Below are 20,458 nucleotides of genomic sequence, written 5' to 3'. Positions count from 1 at the left end.
TGATATGATATGTATCATACATGAGTTCATAGATTACAAAATCTTAGACTGTATTTTATGTTGTCTGTGATTGAATAATACACTTAAAATAAAAACAGCATTTATAGACATCTTGGACCCTGCATTTTTTTATGAATCCTTCATAATAACAAGAGTAAATGGAGTTCAAAAGGAATTTGACACCACTCTGTAAACAAGCCTCTGTCTCTGTCTCTCTCTCTGTCTCTCTCTCTGTCTCTCTCTCTCTCTCTGTCTCTCTCTCTCTCTCTCTCTCTCTCTCTCTCTCTCTCTCTCTCTCTCTCTCTCTCTCTCTCTCTCTCTCTCTCTCTCTCTCTCTCTCTCTCTCTCTCTCTCTCTCTCTCTCTCTCTCTCTCTCTCTCTCTCTCTCTCTCTCTCTCTCTCTCTCTCTCGCCCTCTGGTAAGTAATCAGAGCTTGGATGTCAATCTCTCGCAGAACTCAAAGTCCTTGACTGCGAGGGCGGGGTCTCTGGCCAGGGGGGCGGGGAGAACCAGGGAACAGTCGCTGTCAAAGTACTTCCCTGTTATTCCCTCCGTCTCCTCTGCGACAGCACAGTAGATAGTGCTCACTGCCCCTTCCTCAGAAGACTGTGTGGACAGAGATGGGAGAAGAGGGTGAGGGCATAAACATTAACCACCTCTGCATAAAAGAAACAACAATGTTTAAGCACATTGAGTTCTAGTAAATATCTTTGTCTGTGCTTTGTTTCTTTGAGTCATGCCAGGAAGGGGAGTGTCCCTTTACTTGGAGCTCAGAACTTATACACAATTGCCATGTTTACACATGGACATCTGCTAAAGAGATTTTGTGAAACTGATATAAATAAATAAGCACACACACACACGCACGCACACACACACGCACACACACACACACACACACACACACACACACACACACACACACACACACACACACACACACACACACACACACTGTTTTTATTAGCAAACGTGGTAGCGGTTACAGTTGTTCTGCTGGCTTTATAACAAAGGCTGGCTCTTTCAATCTGACTGGTTTTCAGACCTATCAATCACTCATTCCAACCAATCAGGGCGATTGGACAAACTCCAGGGCTTCTCGCCCTTATGTTAGAGCATGTTTTGCCGTCTTGAGAAAGAAGCAAGTGTTATATGCTGACGGACCTTTCACATGCTGTTTCCTTACTAAAGTATTGTGCGTCCATGGGAATAACCACACCCATATAAAACATCTTCAAATGGAAGTAGCCGCGTGTGTGTGTGTGTTGGTGGTGGTGGCAAAACGTACAGTTACCAGCCTCAACATCATGTTCTAACCGGACAGCACTATAGTGGACAGGACCAAAACCAATCAGCATTAAGTACATAGCAGGTGAGGGCATATCCAGCCAACCCCAGAGACGAGCTCCAGCTAGCCGTTTTTACAGGCTTATTGAGTGAACTTGTTTGTTAACTTTTTATATGCTGTAGTGTGCCACTGTTCGGTTGGGTCCCCACCGAAGCAAACCATCATCTTTAGGATCATGACAAATGATCAGAGACTCCTCTCTGTTCCAAAGACCTGCCTCAAAACGATGGACCAAGCATTCTACTCCTTTGGTCCCCAGCTGTGGAACAAGCTTCCCCTCCATCTCTGCATGGCCCAGACCAGCACTGCCTTTAAGTCTGGGCTAAAGACACATTTTTACCACCTGGCTTTTGTTTAAATGTGGCCATGTGTTGTGGTGTCCTTAGTTGGTCTCACTCTAATTGAGTTTAATTGAATCTCAGCAGCACACACACACACATACACACGTTTACCTTTGGTTTCCTTGAAGTGAGACATAACACATCCTCTTCCCACACACTAATCAACCAGGACAAAAACAAATCTTTGTCTATGTTTGGCCGGGATTCAATCCGATCACACTCGTAGACATTGCAGCTTTTAAAGGCAATGTTACCGTGTTCGTGGAGATTGCATTCAAGGTAAACGTTTCAGATTAATGGTAAACGCTGAATTGGAAATTACCTTAACGTAAAGTGCGCTATAGAGCAGTTCCAGATTGAATCCAGGCACTTGTCTCACACACACACACACACACACACACACACACACACACACACACACACACACACACACACACACACACACACACACACACACACACACACACACACACACACACACACACACACACACACATACACACACACATACACACACACACAGACACAGACACACACTATAACACATTATAAACCACACTAAAGCCCATAAAGCCCTTACCCCTATCCCTCCATTAACCTGCGTTGCTATCCCTGAGTCTGATTTCATGGGAAGTTTGACTCACACAGGGAAACTCCATCTCCATCTCCAGCTGCACAGAAGATGTTTGGTGCCTAACTTTTCATTATATCACCACGTTCCCCTTTAGACCCCTCAGGAATGATGCTCATTGTAAAATGTTACTTATGCACGTACACAGTTGTTTTAGGAGCAGTGAAAGAGCTTATGGCTATACTATGTGTTCTAAACAAGGACTGTATCACTTTTCCAAACATTACCAATACACACTCCGGTCATATAGCCAAAACAGTATCAGATGTGCTATGAATGGGATTCAACTGTGGGGTAAGGGGCCAGGCTAGAGCAATTGTCTACAAGCTAAATGGAACCAGGGCCCTTATTCCAAAACCATCTCAGAGTAGGCTTGTTGGTCTAGGATCAGATACTCTCTGTCCATGTAATCTTATTCATTATCATCCAATGCCAAAACTGATCCTAGATCAGCACTCCTACTCTGAGACGCTTTATGAATACCTGCTGAGGTATTCTTACCCACCTGTGCCTTGTAGCCTTTGCGCCAGCTCGTTAGTGCAGATGACATTGTGCAGCTTGGTGTGGTTGTACACGCTGTCCATGGTGTAGGCCAGGTTCTCAATCACTGAGTCACTGGAATTTAACTCGGATCATCACAACTAGCTAGCTGCAACCGAATGGCTGTTGTTGTTGTTAGCTAATCACCACTGTCCCGAAGCAAGCACCAGTTAGCCTTGAGCTAGTCTCGAGCCAGGCCCATCTCCTGGCTATCTACCTCTCTGTCAACCGGACGGGACCTCCTAGTGTTGACACGGAGCCCCGCCGATCCATCACGACTCATTTACATTTACATTTTTACATTTTAGTCATTTAGCAGACGCTCTTATCCAGAGCGACTTACAGGAGCAATTAGGGTTAAGTGCCTTGCTTAAGGGCACATCGACAGATTTTTCACCTAGTCGGCTCGGGGATTAGAACCAGCGACCTTTCGGTTACTGGCACAACGCTCTTACCCACTAAGCTACCTGCCGCCCATACCTGCCGCCCCACTCGTCTGCCGACATAATCGTCTGATGTGGTGTGGTATCTGAGGAATTTATGACTTTGCTAATGGTTTCAAATGGTTTTAGAGGATGTTGACTCAGCTTAAAGGGATCATCTGGGGAGTAGTTCTATAGGGGCACCCTAAAGCCGAGGAAGTCTGTTAGGTGGCCTCCTGGGATTGGTCTGTAGGGGAAAACACCCATATTATGTTACATAAGGCATAGGATATAAATACCACGGTTAAAACAAAGGAGGACAGAACAACATATTATTTTGGGTCGTTGTTCTCCAGATGTCTGCAGATATCTGTAAATTGACGCTGGAACTCTTTGATATAATAAACCTTTATAATCAAAGGACAGTGTCAGCGGAATTCTTGTTCTCACAGCATCTCAGCATAGTTTTCTCGACACCACAGTGGTTTCAACAGGCTTCTTGTTGCGACGACCACGAAGATCCATCTGCTAGCCCCGGCCCGCTAGCACACGCAATCAACTGCCGTGCCTCCTGCTTGCCTGTGCCGTAGCAGCCACCGAACTGCTCCCGGACTCACCTATTGCTGTTCACTGGACTTTATGATCATTCAGCTACACAGCTGATGCCTGCTGGACTGTTCCTTTATATGGTACCCCATTCTGTTTATCTGTTTAGCCTCAACCCAAACTTTCATCGCCATTACCAGCTGTTGTTTTAGCTCTCTCGAATAACACCTGTGATTGCTTTATGCCTCTCTCCCATGTCAATATGCCTTGCCTATTGCCGTTTCAGTTAGTTCTTATTGTACTATTTCACTGTAGAGCCCCCAGTCCCGCTCAACCTGCCTCAGATAGCTCCTTTGTCCCATACATGCGGAGACCGGCTCAATCGGTGCCTCCAGTGATGCTATCTCTTTCATCGTTACCCAACGCTTAGGTTTACCTCCACTGTACTCATATCCTTCCATATCCTTGTCTGTACATAATGTCCTGAATCTATTCTACAACGCCTGGAAATCTGCCCCTTTTATTCTCTGTACCCAACGCACTAGAAGACCAGTTCTTAAAGCCTTTAGCCGTATACTTATTCTATTCCTCCTCTGTTCCTCTGGTGATGTAGAGGTTAACCCAGGCCTTGTAGCCCCCAGTATCACTCCTACTCCCCAGGCGCTATCATTTGTTGACTTCTGTAAACGTAAAAGCCTTGGTTTCTTGCATGTTAACATCAGAAGCCTCCTCCCTAAGTTTGAGTTATACGCTGCGTTAGCACCAGTGGCGGCTCCTGAAAAAATTCTCAGGAGGGGCAATTTTTCTGATGATTTAGGTGACCTACACACATTTTAAAAAAGATATGTCCAGCAACAACATGAAGACAGGGGCAGCATATAAGTCAATACCAGAAGCATTTATTGACTGATTTCAAAAGTGTTGGCTTACCAGGGTTGGTGGAGCCCTCAGTTTCATCTTTGCCTCGCAAAGCTAACTCAAACACTCCGCAAAACTTCACACACTGGATTAGCCGGCTGAGGATGTGGCGGTTCTTGCTAATGTCGTAGTAAATATATTTGTTATAGTGAATATGGAATATGATATGTTGAGTAAAATGTTGTGCTAAGATCTATTTAGGTCAGGAGCTGGTTATAAGTTCTGTTCCTATCCAATAACAATGGACAAAAGGGTCCTATCTTGTCAGCCTTGTCAGCAGGTGGCCAAGGACAACACCCACGCCATAGGCCTCTCAGTTCTTCCAACTCACGAGTTCTTGCTCTGAGGACACACACACACACAAACACACACACACACACATCATCACTGTTAAACACACACACACACACACACATCATCACTGTTAAACACACACACACACACACACAAATCCCCTCTCTTAGGCTGAACATTTGAAGACAGAGAACCCGACTCAGAGCCAATGCAACAGTGACAGTAGCCTGGAGGGGACCTCGCCCAACTCATCAGGACCAATCAGAAGATCAGAACTACTAGATTCAACCTACTTCATTTATTGCATAAAATGTCTGCACACAATGTTTCGGGGCTCTCTTCAGATAATAATAATAATAATAATAATAATAATAAGCCATTTAGCAGACGCTTTTATCCAAAGCGACTTACAGTCATGCGTGCATACATTTTTGTGTATGGGTGGTCCCGGGGATCGAACCCACTACCTTGGCGTTACAAGCACCATGCTCTACCAGCTGAGCTACAGAAAGTGGATACTCATGGATGCGCATCGCAATTGTAAAATGTCAACACAATTGGAGACACCACGTCATTTTTGGAGACATGTTATTGACAGTAAACTATTGTAGATGCGACTGCTAACTAAATAAAACATTTTAGCTGGCTAGCTAATCATCTTAGCTAAATGTGGGGCAAACAATTCAGTTATTTACCGTTAATTTGAGGGATTGGGGTGAAAGAAATCGAGTTACATAGTGATACTTTACGATATACTGTATTGACAATATCGCAATATTTTAGCGCTAGTTGGCTGTACCTGCACCAAAACACCATTATTGTTCCTTCATAGCTTGTTCTCAATCTTTTCACATTGGGAGCCAATTTGTTTTCAGCACTTTTATTTCCATGACTGATCAAAACTCGTTCTCATGGCTTTCTGATCCCTCTGCAACAGACATATGGTGCGCAATAAAATCACAGTATCGAATCGCAATACGTATAGAATCATGAGACTCGCAATGCTGATGCATATATCTTATCGTGAGGTTCCTGGCAATTCCCAGCCCAAGTTCATTTGCCACAACAAATCTCTTCGCTAGCAAACGCGATGTCTTCTCCAAAACGGCAATGTGTCTCCAGCAATGTTTACTTTTTTGACGTTCTATGGCATCTCCACTTTCCAAGCATATATGACCACATGTAATATTTTGGTAAGTGATGCAAATAGTGAACTATGTAGGGCCAGGATGTAAAATATATGTAGCTGCAGCAATTTCTCTTATCTGATATGGTAAGTAATGGGGCTTAATTTATAGCTCCCTAAGAGTTTGACGAACGGGTCCGTGAATGCGATTCCAGATATCTTTACCTCTGAATAAACTGCCTTTATAATACCATATCCACCCTGTCCAAAGTCTCTACTTGGTCTCAGTTCTCCAGTAAACTTGTGATTATCAACACTAACCTCATCGTTGTGGCGGCGGACAGCTAGCCTGTATCCCTCATCCAGTTGAGTGAGTGGCAATGTCTTTTTTCGTTCGTACCAATTTTTGGAAAATCCTCGGGTGTAGGACTTTCCGCCTTTAGTAGAAACCTGTTGAATTATTAAATTTGGTCTGGGAGGTCCTAATTGTTTCGTTGCCAATTTATCTTCATTTGTTCGCCGACAAAAAGGAACTTCTTTCAAACAATCCGCTCTTTTCTCAGTTACGTTCATGGTTACGTAACGTATGACGAAAGCGCGTAAGTGCAAGCCCACAGACACCCATTGAGATTGTATTGAAGGCTCTGAAATTTGAAAAAAATAGATTTTACATGGGAGTCTATGACAGACTTCTGGGCGATTTTCAACCTGACTGAAATCGCCCCAAAAGGGGGGGGAGCCATTTGAAGCACGACTTTAGCCTGATTCGACATTTAGTGGCAGTGTGGCACTGTGGCAGATCAGACGTATAGATTACAACACTGATAACTACTGTTGCCGTGATATAATTGATTAGAAAAAAAATCCCTTCCTTTTCCCGTTTGGCAGTGCGTCGCCCATATCGCCCTATTGAACAGGCCGCCCCTGGTTAGCACACTCCGCCAACGCTGATGTTCTAGCAGTGTCTGAATCCTGGCTTAGGAAGGCCACCAAAAATTCAGAAATGTCCATCCCCAACTACAACATTTTCCGTCTAGATAGAACTGCCAAAGGGGACGGAGTTGCAATCTACTTTAGAGATAGCCTGCAGAGCTCTATCATACTATCCAGGTCTGTGCCCAAACATATGGAGCTTCTACTTCAAAAAATCCAAGGATGGCTGGGGGGGGTGGGCCGGCCCACGTTTGGAAGTTGGAGATTTTGCATTCTTCAAACAGCTGAAGCAGCTTTTTCCTGCAATCTAGAGGCATAATCTTTATGCTTAATGTCAAAAATATGTTTATTTTTCTGCATATCTGTGTATACACTACATGACCAAAAGTAGGTGGACACCTACTCGTCGAACATCTCATTCCAAAATCATGGGCATTAATATGGAGTTGGTCCCTCCTTTTCTGCTATAACAGCCTCCACTCGTCTGGGAAGGCTTTCCACTAGATGTTGGAACATTGCTGCGGGGACTTGCTTCCATTCAGCCACAAGAGCATTAGTGAGATTGGGCACTGATGTTGGGCGATTAGGCCTGGCTCGCAGTCGGCGTTCCAATTCATGTGTTCGATGTGGTTGAGGTCAGGGCTCTGTGCAGGCCTATCAAGTTCTTTCACACCGAACTCGACAAACCATTTCAGTATGGACCTCGCTTTGTGCACGGGGGCATTGTCATGCTGAAACAGGAAAGGGCCTTCCCCAAACTGTTGCCCCAAAGTTGGAAGCACAGAATCGTCTAGAATGTCATTGTATGCTGCAGTATGCATTGGGGCAGGTAGCGGTCTCCTGGCATCCGCCAAACCCAGATTAGTCCGTCAGACTGCCAGATGGTGAAGCGTGATTCATCACTCCAGAGAAAGCGTTTCCACTGCTTCTGAGTCCAATGGTGCTGAGCTTTACACCATTCCAGCCGACACTTGGCATTGCGCATGGTGATCTTAGGCTTGTGTGCGGCTGCTCGGCCATGGAAACCCATTTCTTATGCTGACGTTGCTTCCAGAGGCAGTTTGGAAATCGGTAGTGAGTGTTGCAACCGAGGACAGACAATTTTTATGCGCTACGCACTTCAGCACTCGGTGGTACCATTCTGTGAGCTTGTGTGGCCTACCACTTCGCGGCTGAGACGTTGTTGCTACTGGATGTTTCCACTTCACAATAACAGCACCTACAGTTGACTGGGGCAGCTTTAGCAGGGCAGATATTTGACAAACTGACTTGTTGGAAAGGTGGCATCCTATGACGATAACACTTTGAAAGTCACTGAGCTCTTCAGTAAGGCCATTCTATTGCCAATGTTTGTCTATGGAGATTGCATGGCTGTGTGCTCGATTTTATACACCTGTCAGCAACGGGTGTGGCTGAAATTGCAGAATCCACTAATTCGAAGGGGTGTCCACATACTTTTGTATATATAGTGGATAAGAGCGTCTGCTAAATGATGTAAATGTAAATGTAAATAGTGTACCTCTTGAGCTGTCTATATCCTCCTGACTGGTGTTTTTTACTTTTAAGAAACTAAATATGATTCTCTGCATTTCTGCTAAAATCTGGGTAAAAGATTGAAAGGAGTCTTATTCAGTACATTTAGTAATTGCTTGCTTTTCTGAAGTCTACCGACCTTGCCAGCAGGCATACCAGCTAAGCAGGTAAGATAGCTAGACAAGCTAGCTACTCTAACTTCATTTATAGCCTGAAATATCTTCTTTGTAGCTAGTTACTGTATGAGGTTGAGAGATTGGGAACCTATCGGCTAGCTAAAGCCAACTTCATCAAATTGCTACAGATGTAGGATCTTAATTTGATCACCCTGTTGCAGGAGAACTTTGTAAAAATGTAATGTAAAACTTATAGTGTATTTGAGGTTTAAAAGGCTTCTGAAGTTTGCAATTTCCACTTTGAAATTCCAGACTTGATTTACCAGTACAAAAAATGTATCAACCTCTACAAAAATGTCCATTAATTATAATCCACATAATAATTCACATTTCCTGTTGCTTCAGGATCATTTTGAAACGTTGAAAGTTTCTTCAAGTACATTCGCAAAAACCATCAAGCGCTATGATGAAACTGGCTCTCATGAGGACCGCCACTTTTGGTATGATGTTCTTACTGTGGAATGCAGTGTTTGGTTTTCGTCAGGCATAATGGGACCCATCTCGTCCAAAAAGTTGACTCAAGTTTCCCAAAAAGCACCTGGATGATCATCAAGACTCTTGGAAGAAAGTTCTATGGACAGATGATTCAAAAGTATAACTTTTTGGACGACATGGTTCCAGTAATGCCTGGCGAAAAAAACCAAACACTGCATTCCACAGTAAGAACATCATACCAAAGGGCAAGTATGGTGGTGGTGGTGTGATGGTTTGGGGATGCTTTGCTGCCTCAGGACCTGAACGACTTGCCTTAATAGAAGGAACCATGAATTCTGCTCTGTATCAGAGAATTCTACAGGAGAATGTCAGACCATCCGTCTGTGAGCTGAAGCTGAAGCGCAGCTGGGTCATGCAGCAAGACAATGATCCAAAACACACAATCAAGTCTACATGAAAATTGCTAAAAAGCAACAAATTGGAAGTTTTGGAATGGCCTAGTCAAAGTCCAGACCTAATCCCAATTGAGATGTTGTGGCAGGACTTGAAACGAGCAGTTCATGCTTGAAAACCCACACGTCACTGAGTTAAAGCAGTTCTGCATGGAAGAGTGGGCCAAAATTCCTCCACAGCGACGTGAGAGACTGATCAACAACTACAGGAAGCATTTGGTTGGAGTCATTGCAGCTAAAGGTGGCACAACCAGTTATTGAGTGTAAGGGGGCAATTACTTTTTCACACAGGGGAATTGGGTGTTGCATAACTTTGTTTATGAAATAAATATGTAATTGTTGTGTTATTTGTTCACTTATGTTCCTTTATCTAATATTAGGTTTTGGTTGAAGATCTGATAACCTTCAGTATCACAAATATGTAAAAGTAGAGAAAATTAGAAAGGGGTCAAATACTTTTTCATAGCACTGTACTTATTATGGACACAGCATATCTTACACTAGTTATCCTGTTATTAGTTGTTGTTATTAGTCCCATCCTTCATCTCCATTCAACACCTCCCATCTATCTCTTAACACCATCCATATTGGATTTCTATTTGCTATATATTTTTCAACTGTACTGTGATGTTTTACAAAAGTTCTGAACCTTTCTATTCTCATTGTTTCTACAGTTTGTGAATTGAAAATAAACATTTTTGCTAAAAGTATTATTATATTATTGATCGATTGACTATGACTTTTCAGATCACCCAGTAGTGCTATCTGCAGGGTCAGCTCCATGCAAATATTGCAATCCTTCAGCCATTCCTGGACCTGTGTCCAGAAACAAGCTACAAATGGACAGTACCAAAACAAATGATCTAATGATTCTGTCTCTTCACAGCCAAATCTGCAGAGCTGGGAAGATTGTATCCCCCATACAAATAACATTCTATTGGTAGCAAGAATTTTATATAATAATTAAAATTGAAAAATTATACGTTTTGAATCCGGCGTCGTTTTGCATATCAGTTCATAAACACTATGCCATGGAATTGGTATGTCAAAAATCTCTTCCCAACTATTTTGCAATCTATATGGGACGGCTGTCAATCTTTTGGTCCTTAAATGAAACTGGTAAACTTTTTTATTTATCACAATTTTCTTTAACCAATTATGTTCTTTAATGCAAGGCCGACAGACAAGTTCTTTACTTTTTCCTCCTTCCACTTTCCTCTTCCATTTTTCGGGTAATGATGCAATTATTTGGTTGTAACTTTGGGTAGAGCAGACATTTCCATATGTTTTTGTTAGCTGCATGCATAACTCCACCATTCCTACCGATAATATCATTTACGAAGATTATACCTTTTTTAAACATTTTCTCAAAAAATAAAGGATTTTTAACAATTAGTATATTTGAGTTTAACCACAATATTTGTTGCAATATTTGTTCTGTCATTTCTGGAGGATTAAATTGAAATTGCAACTAACTTTCTATGGCTTGTTTTAGAAATAGTGATATTTGGGAAATTATTTCCTTTTCAAATACCTGAAAGTGAGGGGTTGTAATATGAATAAAGGGAAAAAGTCCCTTCTTGAACATTGGGTGAGACAATCTTACTAATTTGCTAGAGAACCAGTTCGGATTTAAGTATAATTTTTGTATGACTGAAGCTTTTAGTGATAGGTCTAATGCTTTAATATTTAATAATTTCTGTCCTCCGAATTCATATTCATTATATAAATAGGCCCGTTTAATTTTGTCTGGCTTGCCGTTCCAAATAAAATTGAATGTTATTTTCTCATATAATTTAAAAAACTCTTCGCTAGGCATAGGCAAGACCATAAACAAATAGGTAAACTGGGATAATACTAAAGAGTTAATCAGGGTGATTTTTCCACAAATTGAGAGGTATTTACCTTTCCATGGTAGCAAGATCTTATCTATTTTTGCTAACTTTCTATTAAAATGTATTGGAGTGAGATCATTTATTTCATTTGGGATATGTATTCCGAGTATATCCACATCACCATCAGACCATTTTATTGGTAAACTACATGGTAATGTAAAAATTGTATTTTTTAGTGATCCAATACGTAATATAGTACATTTATCATAATTTGGTTCTAATCCAGAGAGGTAAGAAAATATATCTAGATCCTCTATGAGACTGTGGAGGGATTCAAGTTGTGGATTTAAAAGAAAACATGAATCATCAGCGTACAATGACACCTTTGTTTTTAAGCCCTGGATTTCTAATCCCTTGATATTATTGTTGGATCTGATTTTAATAGCTAACATCTCGATGGCAATAATACATAGATATGCCGATAGTGGACAACCTTGTTTCACTCCTCTTGACAGTTTAAAACTTTCTGAGAAATAGCCATTATTTACTATTTTACACCTAGGGTTACTATACATGATTTTAACCCAATTTATTAAAGATTGTCCAAAATTGAAATGCTCCAGGCATATCTATATAAACCCCAGTCGTACTTTATCAAATGCCTTTTCGAAGTCTGCTATGAATAGTAGGCCTGGTTTCCCAGATTTTTCATAGTGTTCAATTGTTTCCAGTACTTGCCTTATATTTAAAAAAATCTCTACAATTTGCTTCAGTTAGAGGAGATGGAGGCGACTGAAATGAAAACATATGCTTGAAGTACTTTGCTTCCTCCTTCAAAATATAATTTGGTGAATCATGGGTGACTCCGTCATTTGCAACCAGTTTCAATAAATTATTTTTGGTAGCATTCCTATGTTGAAGATAAAAAAAATAATTTGGTGCATTTTTCCCCATATTCCATCCAGTTTGCTTTATTTTTATAATATAATACACTTGATCTTTCTTGAATAAGTTTCTCCATTTCTTTTAGTTTTTCCTCTAATTTATTCTGAGCCTCTATGTTAGTTTTTATTGCTATCTATCTGTTCTGTTAGACCTTCTATTTCCTTTGTTAGTGGACTCTTTTGACCTTTGTTTTCGAGATGAGTACTGAATTGCATGGCCTCTAAAGGCACATTTAAAGGTGTCCCATACAATAAGGGGATTTGCTGTACCTATGTTATGTCGGAAAAAATCAGTTATAAATTCCTCTGTCCTAGTTAAAAACAAGTTATCATCCAATAGGCTTTGATAAAATGTCCAATATCCTCGCCCACGTGAAAATTCAGTAAGAGTAATGTATATGCCAATTATATGATGGTCCGACTGCATCTGTCCCCTATCAACACTTTTTAAACGTTTGGTGCCAACGAGAATGACATAAGAAAGAAGTCAAGACGACTAGCTTGATTGAGTCTCCACCATGTATATCTCACTAGATCAGGATATTTAAGCCTCCATATATCTACTAGTTCTAATGTATCCATGACATTCACGATTTCCTTAAGAGCATGAGGGTGATTGTTTGTAGTGTGATTTCCTTTATGGTCCATTGAGCTATTTAAAACTGTATTATAATCTCCCACTGTCAGGGGTGCTGAAGGTGGGTGTGGTGCAGGAATCAAGCGCAGGACGCAGAAACTAAGTCCAAAATACTTTAGTGAAATATTCACGTAGTACACAAGCAAACAAGCCCGGAGGCGAGAATAAAGGCGCACACAGGCGTCAAACAATAGGCGCACTAACATGTGCGAAAACCTCTCCAAAACAACGGAGGGAAACACGTAGCTCAGAACACCAAACAGAAGAGCAATCACAAACAACACCTGACACACACAACGAGAACTAAATAGGACACTAATGAGGACTAACTAGACACAGGTGTACAACATCAAGACAAAACCAAACGAACATGAAACATAGATCGGTGGCAGATAGTACTCCGGGGACGACGACCGCCGAAACCTGCCCGAACAAGGAGAAGGAGCAGCCTCGGCCGAAACCGTGACAGTACCCCCCCCTTGACGCGCGGCTCCAGCCGTGCGCCGACCCCGGCCTCGGGGATGACCAGGAGGGCGCGGAGCAGGGCGCGCGGGATGGTCCCGGTGGAACTCAGACAGGAGAGACGGGTCTAGGATGTCCCTCCGCGGCACCCAGCACCGCTCCTCCGGGCCGTACCCCTCCCACTCCACGAGATACTGGAGACCCCCCATCCGGCGTCTTGAGTCCAAGATGGACCGAACGGTGTACGCCGGAGCCCCCTCGATGTCCAGTGGGGGCGGAGGAGTCTCTCCTATCTCACCTTCCTGGAGTGGACCAGCTACCACCGGCCTGAGAAGAGACACATGGAACGAGGGGTTAATATTCTTATATTCAACAGGCAGATGTAACCTATAACACACGTCGTTCAATCTTCTCAGGACTTTAAAAGGCCCCACAAACCGCCGACCCAGCTTCCGGCAGGGCAGGCGGAGGGGTAGGTTTCTGGTAGAGAGCCAGACTCGATCTCCGGGTGCATACACCGGCCCCTCACTGCGGTGGAGATCGGCGCTCGCCTTGTGTCGACGGATGGCCCGCTGCAGGTGGACGTGTAACCTAACACACATTGGAAGGGGGTTAGGTTGGTAGAGGAGTGGCGGAGAGAATTCTGGGCCATCTCGGCCCAGGGAATGTACCGAGCCCACTCCTCAGGCCGGTCCTGGCAATACGACCTCAGAAACCTACCCACATCCTGGTTGACTCGTTCTACCTGCCCATTACTCTCCGGGTGGTACCCTGAGGTAAGGCTCACCGAGACCCCCAAACGCTCCATGAACGCTCTCCATACTCGGGAGGTAAACTGGGGGCCTCGATCAGACACTATATCCTCGGGTACCCCGTAATGCCGGAAGACGTGGGTAAATAGTGCCTCTGCGGTTTGTAGGGCAGTAGGAAGACCCGACATAGGGAGAAGACGACAGGCCTTAGAAAACCGGTCCACAACGACCAGGATGGTGGTATTCCCCTGAGAGAGGGGAAGGTCTGTCACAAAATCCACTGAGAGGTGGGACCATGGTCGTTGTGGAACGGGCAGGGGTTGTAACTTACCCCTGGGCAGGTGTCTGGGCGCCTTACACTGGGCGCACACCGAGCAGGAGGAAACATAAACCCTCACATCCCTGGCTAACGTGGGCCACCAGTATTTAGTGCTAAGACAATGCACTGTCTGGCCAATACCCGGATGTCCAGAGGAGGGTGAGGTGTGAGCCCAGTAAATGAGTCGATCCCGAAACTCGAGCGGAACGTACTTCCGACCCACAGGACACTGTGGAGGGCTTGGGTCGGTACACAACGCCCGCTCGATTTCAGCATCGACCTCCCACACCACCGGTGCCACAAGACAAGACGCCGGTAGTATGGGAGTAGGCTCAACGGACCTCTCCTCCGTGTCATACCGCCGGGACAGCGCATCTGCCTTACCGTTCTGGGACCCAGGGATGTACGTGATTTTAAATACGAACCTGGCGAGAAACATACTCCATCGAGCCTGGCGAGGGTTCAGTCTCCTCGCTGCCCGGATGTAGTCCAGGTTCCGATGGTCAGTCAAAATGAGGAAAGGGTGTTGAGCCCCCTCAAGCCAATGCCTCCACACCTTAAGGGCCTGAACTACAGCTAACAGCTCCCTGTCCCCGACGTCATAATTTCGCTCCGCCGGGCTGAGCTTCTTAGAGTAAAAAGCACAGGGGCGGAGTTTAGTTGGCGTGCCGGACCGTTGAGAGAGTACGGCCCCTATACCGGCCTCAGACGCGTCCACCTCGACCTGAAAGGGTAATGCGGGGTCCGGATGCGCCAGCACCGGAGCCGACGTAAACAGGTCCTTCAGTCTCCTAAAGGCCCTGTCCGCATCAGCTGACCACTGCAGGCGCACCGGACCCCCTTTCAGAAGGGACGTGATGGGAGCTGCCACCTGTCCAAAACCCCGGATAAACCTCCGGTAGTAATTCGCAAAGCCCAAGAACTGCTGCACCTCTTTGACAGTGGTTGGGGTTTGCCAATTACGCACGGCTGACACACGATCCACCTCCATTCTCACCCCTGACGCGGACAACCGATAACCCAAAAAGGAGACCGACTCCTGGAAAAACAGACATTTCTCTGCCTTGACATACAGGTCGTGCTCCAACAGCCTCCTCAATACACGACGCACCAGGGCTATATGCTCGGCTCGGGTAGACGAGTACACTAGAATGTCATCAATGTACACGACCACCCCTTGCCCCTGCATATCCCGGAAAATCTCATCCACGAAGGATTGGAAGACTGATGGAGCATTCATCAACCCGTATGGCATGACGAGATACTCGAAATGACCTGACGTGGTACTAAACGCTGTTTTCCATTCGTCGCCCTCCCTAATGCGCACCAAGTTATACGCGCTCCTGAGATCCAGTTTTGTGAAAAACCGCGCTCCGTGCAATGACTCCGTCATGGTCGCAATCAGAGGGAGTGGATAACTGTATTTCACAGTAATCTGATTGAGACCACGGTAATCGATGCACGGGCGCAACCCTCCATCTTTTTTCTTCACAAAAAAGAACCTCGAGGAGGCGGGAGAAGTGGAGGGCCGAATGTATCCCTGTCTCAAAGATTCGGCTATATAAGTTTCCATAGCTTTTCTCTCCTCTTGAGACAAAGGATACACGTGGCTCCGTGGGAGCGCTGCTCCTGCCTGGAGATCAATCGCACAATCCCCCTGTCTATGAGGAGGCAACTGCGTCGCCCTAGCTTTACTAAACACGAGAGCCAAATCACCATATTCAGGCGGAATGTGCAGTGCGGGCACTTGGTTTGGACTTTCCACCGAAGTCGCCCCTACGGAAACACCCAGACATCGCCCCTCACACTGAGCAGACCACCCATTGAGAGCCCTCTGTTGCCACGAAATAGCAGGGTTATGGGTACTTAACCAGGGAATTCCCAGCACCACCGGGTACGCAGGAGAGTCAATCAGATACAGCTGTATAGTCTCCTCATGACCCCCCTGCGCACACATCCTAAGTGGCGCTGTGATTTCCCTAATCAACCCCGACCCCAACGGGCGGCTATCTAAAGCATGAACGGGAAAAGGCTTGTCAACAGGCAGGAGAGGGATCCCTAAATCTAAACAAAACTTCCGATCAACAAAATTCCCAGCTGCGCCTGAATCTACTAGCGCCTTATGCTGGGAATGAGGTGCAACCTGTGGAAAACAAACAGGTATACAAAAGTGCGCAACAGAGAGCTCTGGGTAAGTGGGGCGTCTACTCACCTGGGAAGGCTCCCCAGTGCGTGGCCTGTTGACTCCTCCCTCGGGGAACCCTCCCCAGCACCTGGCCGCAGTGTGCCCTCCACGACCGCAATTGGTGCAGGGGACAGGCCCCCTCGGGCTCCTCCTCCTCCTTTCTCTAGCGCCAGCACCCCCGAGCTCCATAGGGCTCGGCTCGGAGGTGCCGGAGGGTGGAATGGACGGACCCCACTCGGGACGTCCACGGGTGGCCAGCAGGGTGTCCAGACGGATGGACATGTCGACCAACTGGTCGAAGGTGAAATTGGTGTCCCTGCAGGCCAACTCACGTTGAACGTCCTCCCGTAGGCTACATCGAAAATGGTCGATGAGGGCCCGTTCATTCCACCCTGCGTCTGCCGCTAGAGTCCGGAACTCCAGTGTGAACGCCTGTGCGCTCCTCCTCCCCTGTCTCAGGTGGAATAAACGCTCCCCCGCCGCTTTGCCCTCCGGTGGATGGTCGAACACGGCCTTGAAGCGATGGGAGAACTCGGCGTAGGAGATGGTGGTGACGTCCATCCTCCTCCACTCGGCGTTGGCCCATTCCAACGCCTTGCCCGTGAGACAGGAGATGAGGGCGGAAACGCTCTCGTGTCCCAAGGGCACCGGGTGTACAGTGGCCAGGTAGAGCTCCACCTGTAGGAGGAACCCCTGACACCCGGCAGCTGTGCCGTCATACGCCCTCGGGAGCGAGAGCCGAATACCACTGGGTTCCGGACCTGGGACTGGTGGACCGGCCGATGGGGGTGGCAAGGTAGGTGGAGGTGTGGGTACCCCTCTGGACTCCCATCGGTGCAGGGTGTTGATGACGTCCTGTAGAGCGGTCCCCAGTTGTCTGATCTGGTCATCCTGGCCGCGAACATGCTCCTCCAGCGACTCAGGCGTGACTGTTGCTCCTGCTGATTCCATTCATAAATGGTGTGTGATTCTGTCAGGGGTGCTGAAGGTGGGTGTGGTGCAGGAATCAAGCGCAGGACGCAGAAACGAAGTCCAAAAGACTTTAGTGAAATATTCACGTAGTACACGAGCAAACAAGCCCGGAGGCGAGAATAAAGGCGCACACAGGCGTCAAACAATAGGCGCACTAACATGTGCGAAAACCTCTCCAAAACAACGGAGGGAAACACGTAGCTCAGAACACCAAACAGAAGAGCAATCACACACAACACCTGACACACACAACGAGAACTAAATAGGACACTAATGAGGACTAACTAGACACAGGTGTACAACATCAAGACAAAACCAAACGAACATGAAACATAGATTGGTGGCAGCTAGTACTCCGGGGACGACGACCGCCGAAACCTGCCCGAACAAGGAGGAGGAGCAGCCTCGGCCGAAACCGTGACACCCACAATAACAATCTTGAATTGCTTGCAAGGTCGATAATTTATTATATATATTTTCAAAGAAGTGTGGATCATCATTATTTGGTCCGTAAAAGTTAATGAGACATATTTGTTTATGGTCCAATAACATATTTAAAATAATCCATCTACCTTGCGTATCTGTTTGGACAATTTGCACATTCTGATCGAAATTACTGTTAATTAATATCATCACCCCTTTTGAGTTTCTTAGGCCATGGGAGAAGTATATTTCGCCACCCCCATTCCTTTTTCCACGCAACTTCATCTAGAATTGTTGAATGGGTTTCCTGTAAACAATAGATATTATATTCCTTCTCTTTGAGCCATGTAAATATTGTTATTCTTTTGTTATTATCTGCTAAGCCATTACAATTATAACTGGCTATACTTATTTCACCACATACCATAATGAGATACAAGTTTCAAATCTATTTGTCATTATATATGTTTGTACATTTACCAATAGAAAATACCATAGTGATTGAGTGTCCATATATCTATACCATGATATTTGCAATGTTACTAAATAACCCTCCAAATGTTCTCCACTAATTCCCCCGCTAAAACCCCTCCCCATCCCAAGTTGGGCCGTCATCCCAGTGATCAACATACCACCACTGTCCCCTCGGATCCCTATGCCCTCGAGGGTCCAGGACCCATCCATCGAAAACATCACATAGTGCCACCCACAAAACAGAAGCAGGTCAACCGCCAAAAGCATTTCCAATGCTCTCACCTCAATGTATTTATATAGCTATTTAAAAAAGATCTATTCAAATATCTTGCATATCTTATTTTCCATCATTATCAATTAATGTGCGTAATAGTGTCGGCAGTTCATGCGTAGGATTTTAACCTATAACCCGAATTGCCATTTTATTACATTACATTTTTAACAAGCAACTACCACTTCAGCAAACAACCACTGCGATTCAACCCCCGCAACAGATGCGGGACACAAACTTGCACACACACACATACACACACGCACACACGCTCACACACTCAACCCCCCCCCACAACCAGCCACAAGATCAGATACTCAATGGTTGATACATCCCAGAGCCCAACTCAAGAAAGGACCTGATTTACGAATGCATATGCAGTTACAGACGTTTGAAAAAGCATACAAGATTGAGCAAAAGTGAACAACAATGTGAGATTTGATTAATCTATTTAATCTATGTTAAGTCCTAGGTGATGGAGATCAGATCCACCCTCTTCACCTGAGACACAAACACTCTGGTCCCCCGTTGTAACCATTTTCCCAAGCATCTCCGTGCAGTCATACCTTTGATTGTTTTGTGCCACTTGGGCCACACTAGTAAGCCCCCTCTCTGATTGTCCGAGTGTGACCGCCTCCCCATGGGTTACTGCAGCCAGTGTTGCCAGCACTGCCACTACCTTGGTGGGGGTACCCCACCGGAATCCCCACCGGCTAGGAACAAGGTCGTCAAGGTTCTCATTAGCAGCTTTGAGAATTTCCTTGTATATTATGCTCCCCCATCGGGGGCTCTGGCTTTGTAGGACCAACCCTGCCAGGTAGGCTCAGAATCTTGAGGGGGCGGTGCTGCTCAAGTAGGTCTCTGACCGCATTTATTTCTCTGTTTAGGCTGCATATAGGCAATTCACAGCAGGTCCATAAAACAGATGGGAACTTCTCTTTGGTGTATGGGTCGCTCAGGTAGGTGTACAGGATATAGTGTTGGGGATCGTTCAATCATGATAGGACAATAAAAAAATAGATTAGATATCTACACAAAATTGAAAGCTCTCTCTCACAACCCCTGCTCATAGACACCCGTTGGTTCTGGGATATGCAACCATTTCCCCTCTCACTCACTTAATGCCAGACTTTTCCAAACACAAAAACGCACACCACATGGCTGATTGCGGAGGATAGGGGTCGAGCGCGCAAGCGCAGGCACGCGTGCCTGCATCCCACACCTGCCGCAAGGGGGAAAGGACGCCAGGGAGAACACAGGACCAACCACAACAACCATCCGCCAAAACAACAATTGCCTGCCAAAAATGCAATGTTATCTTTTCTTGTTATATCGTCTTATCCTTTTATAAAATACTATACATGTTCTTTAATATTACAATCCCTATCATGGCTAGTATTGGGTGTTCCATTATTCAAATCAAATCAAATCAAATCAAATTTTATTGGCCACATGCGTCGAATACAACAGGTACAGACATTACAGTGAA

The sequence above is a fragment of the Coregonus lavaretus genome (assembly GCF_964263955.1).
Source record: "Coregonus lavaretus genome assembly, chromosome: 8".
NCBI lineage: Eukaryota > Metazoa > Chordata > Actinopteri > Salmoniformes > Salmonidae > Coregonus > Coregonus lavaretus.
This window is presented reverse-complemented; position numbering follows the sequence as displayed.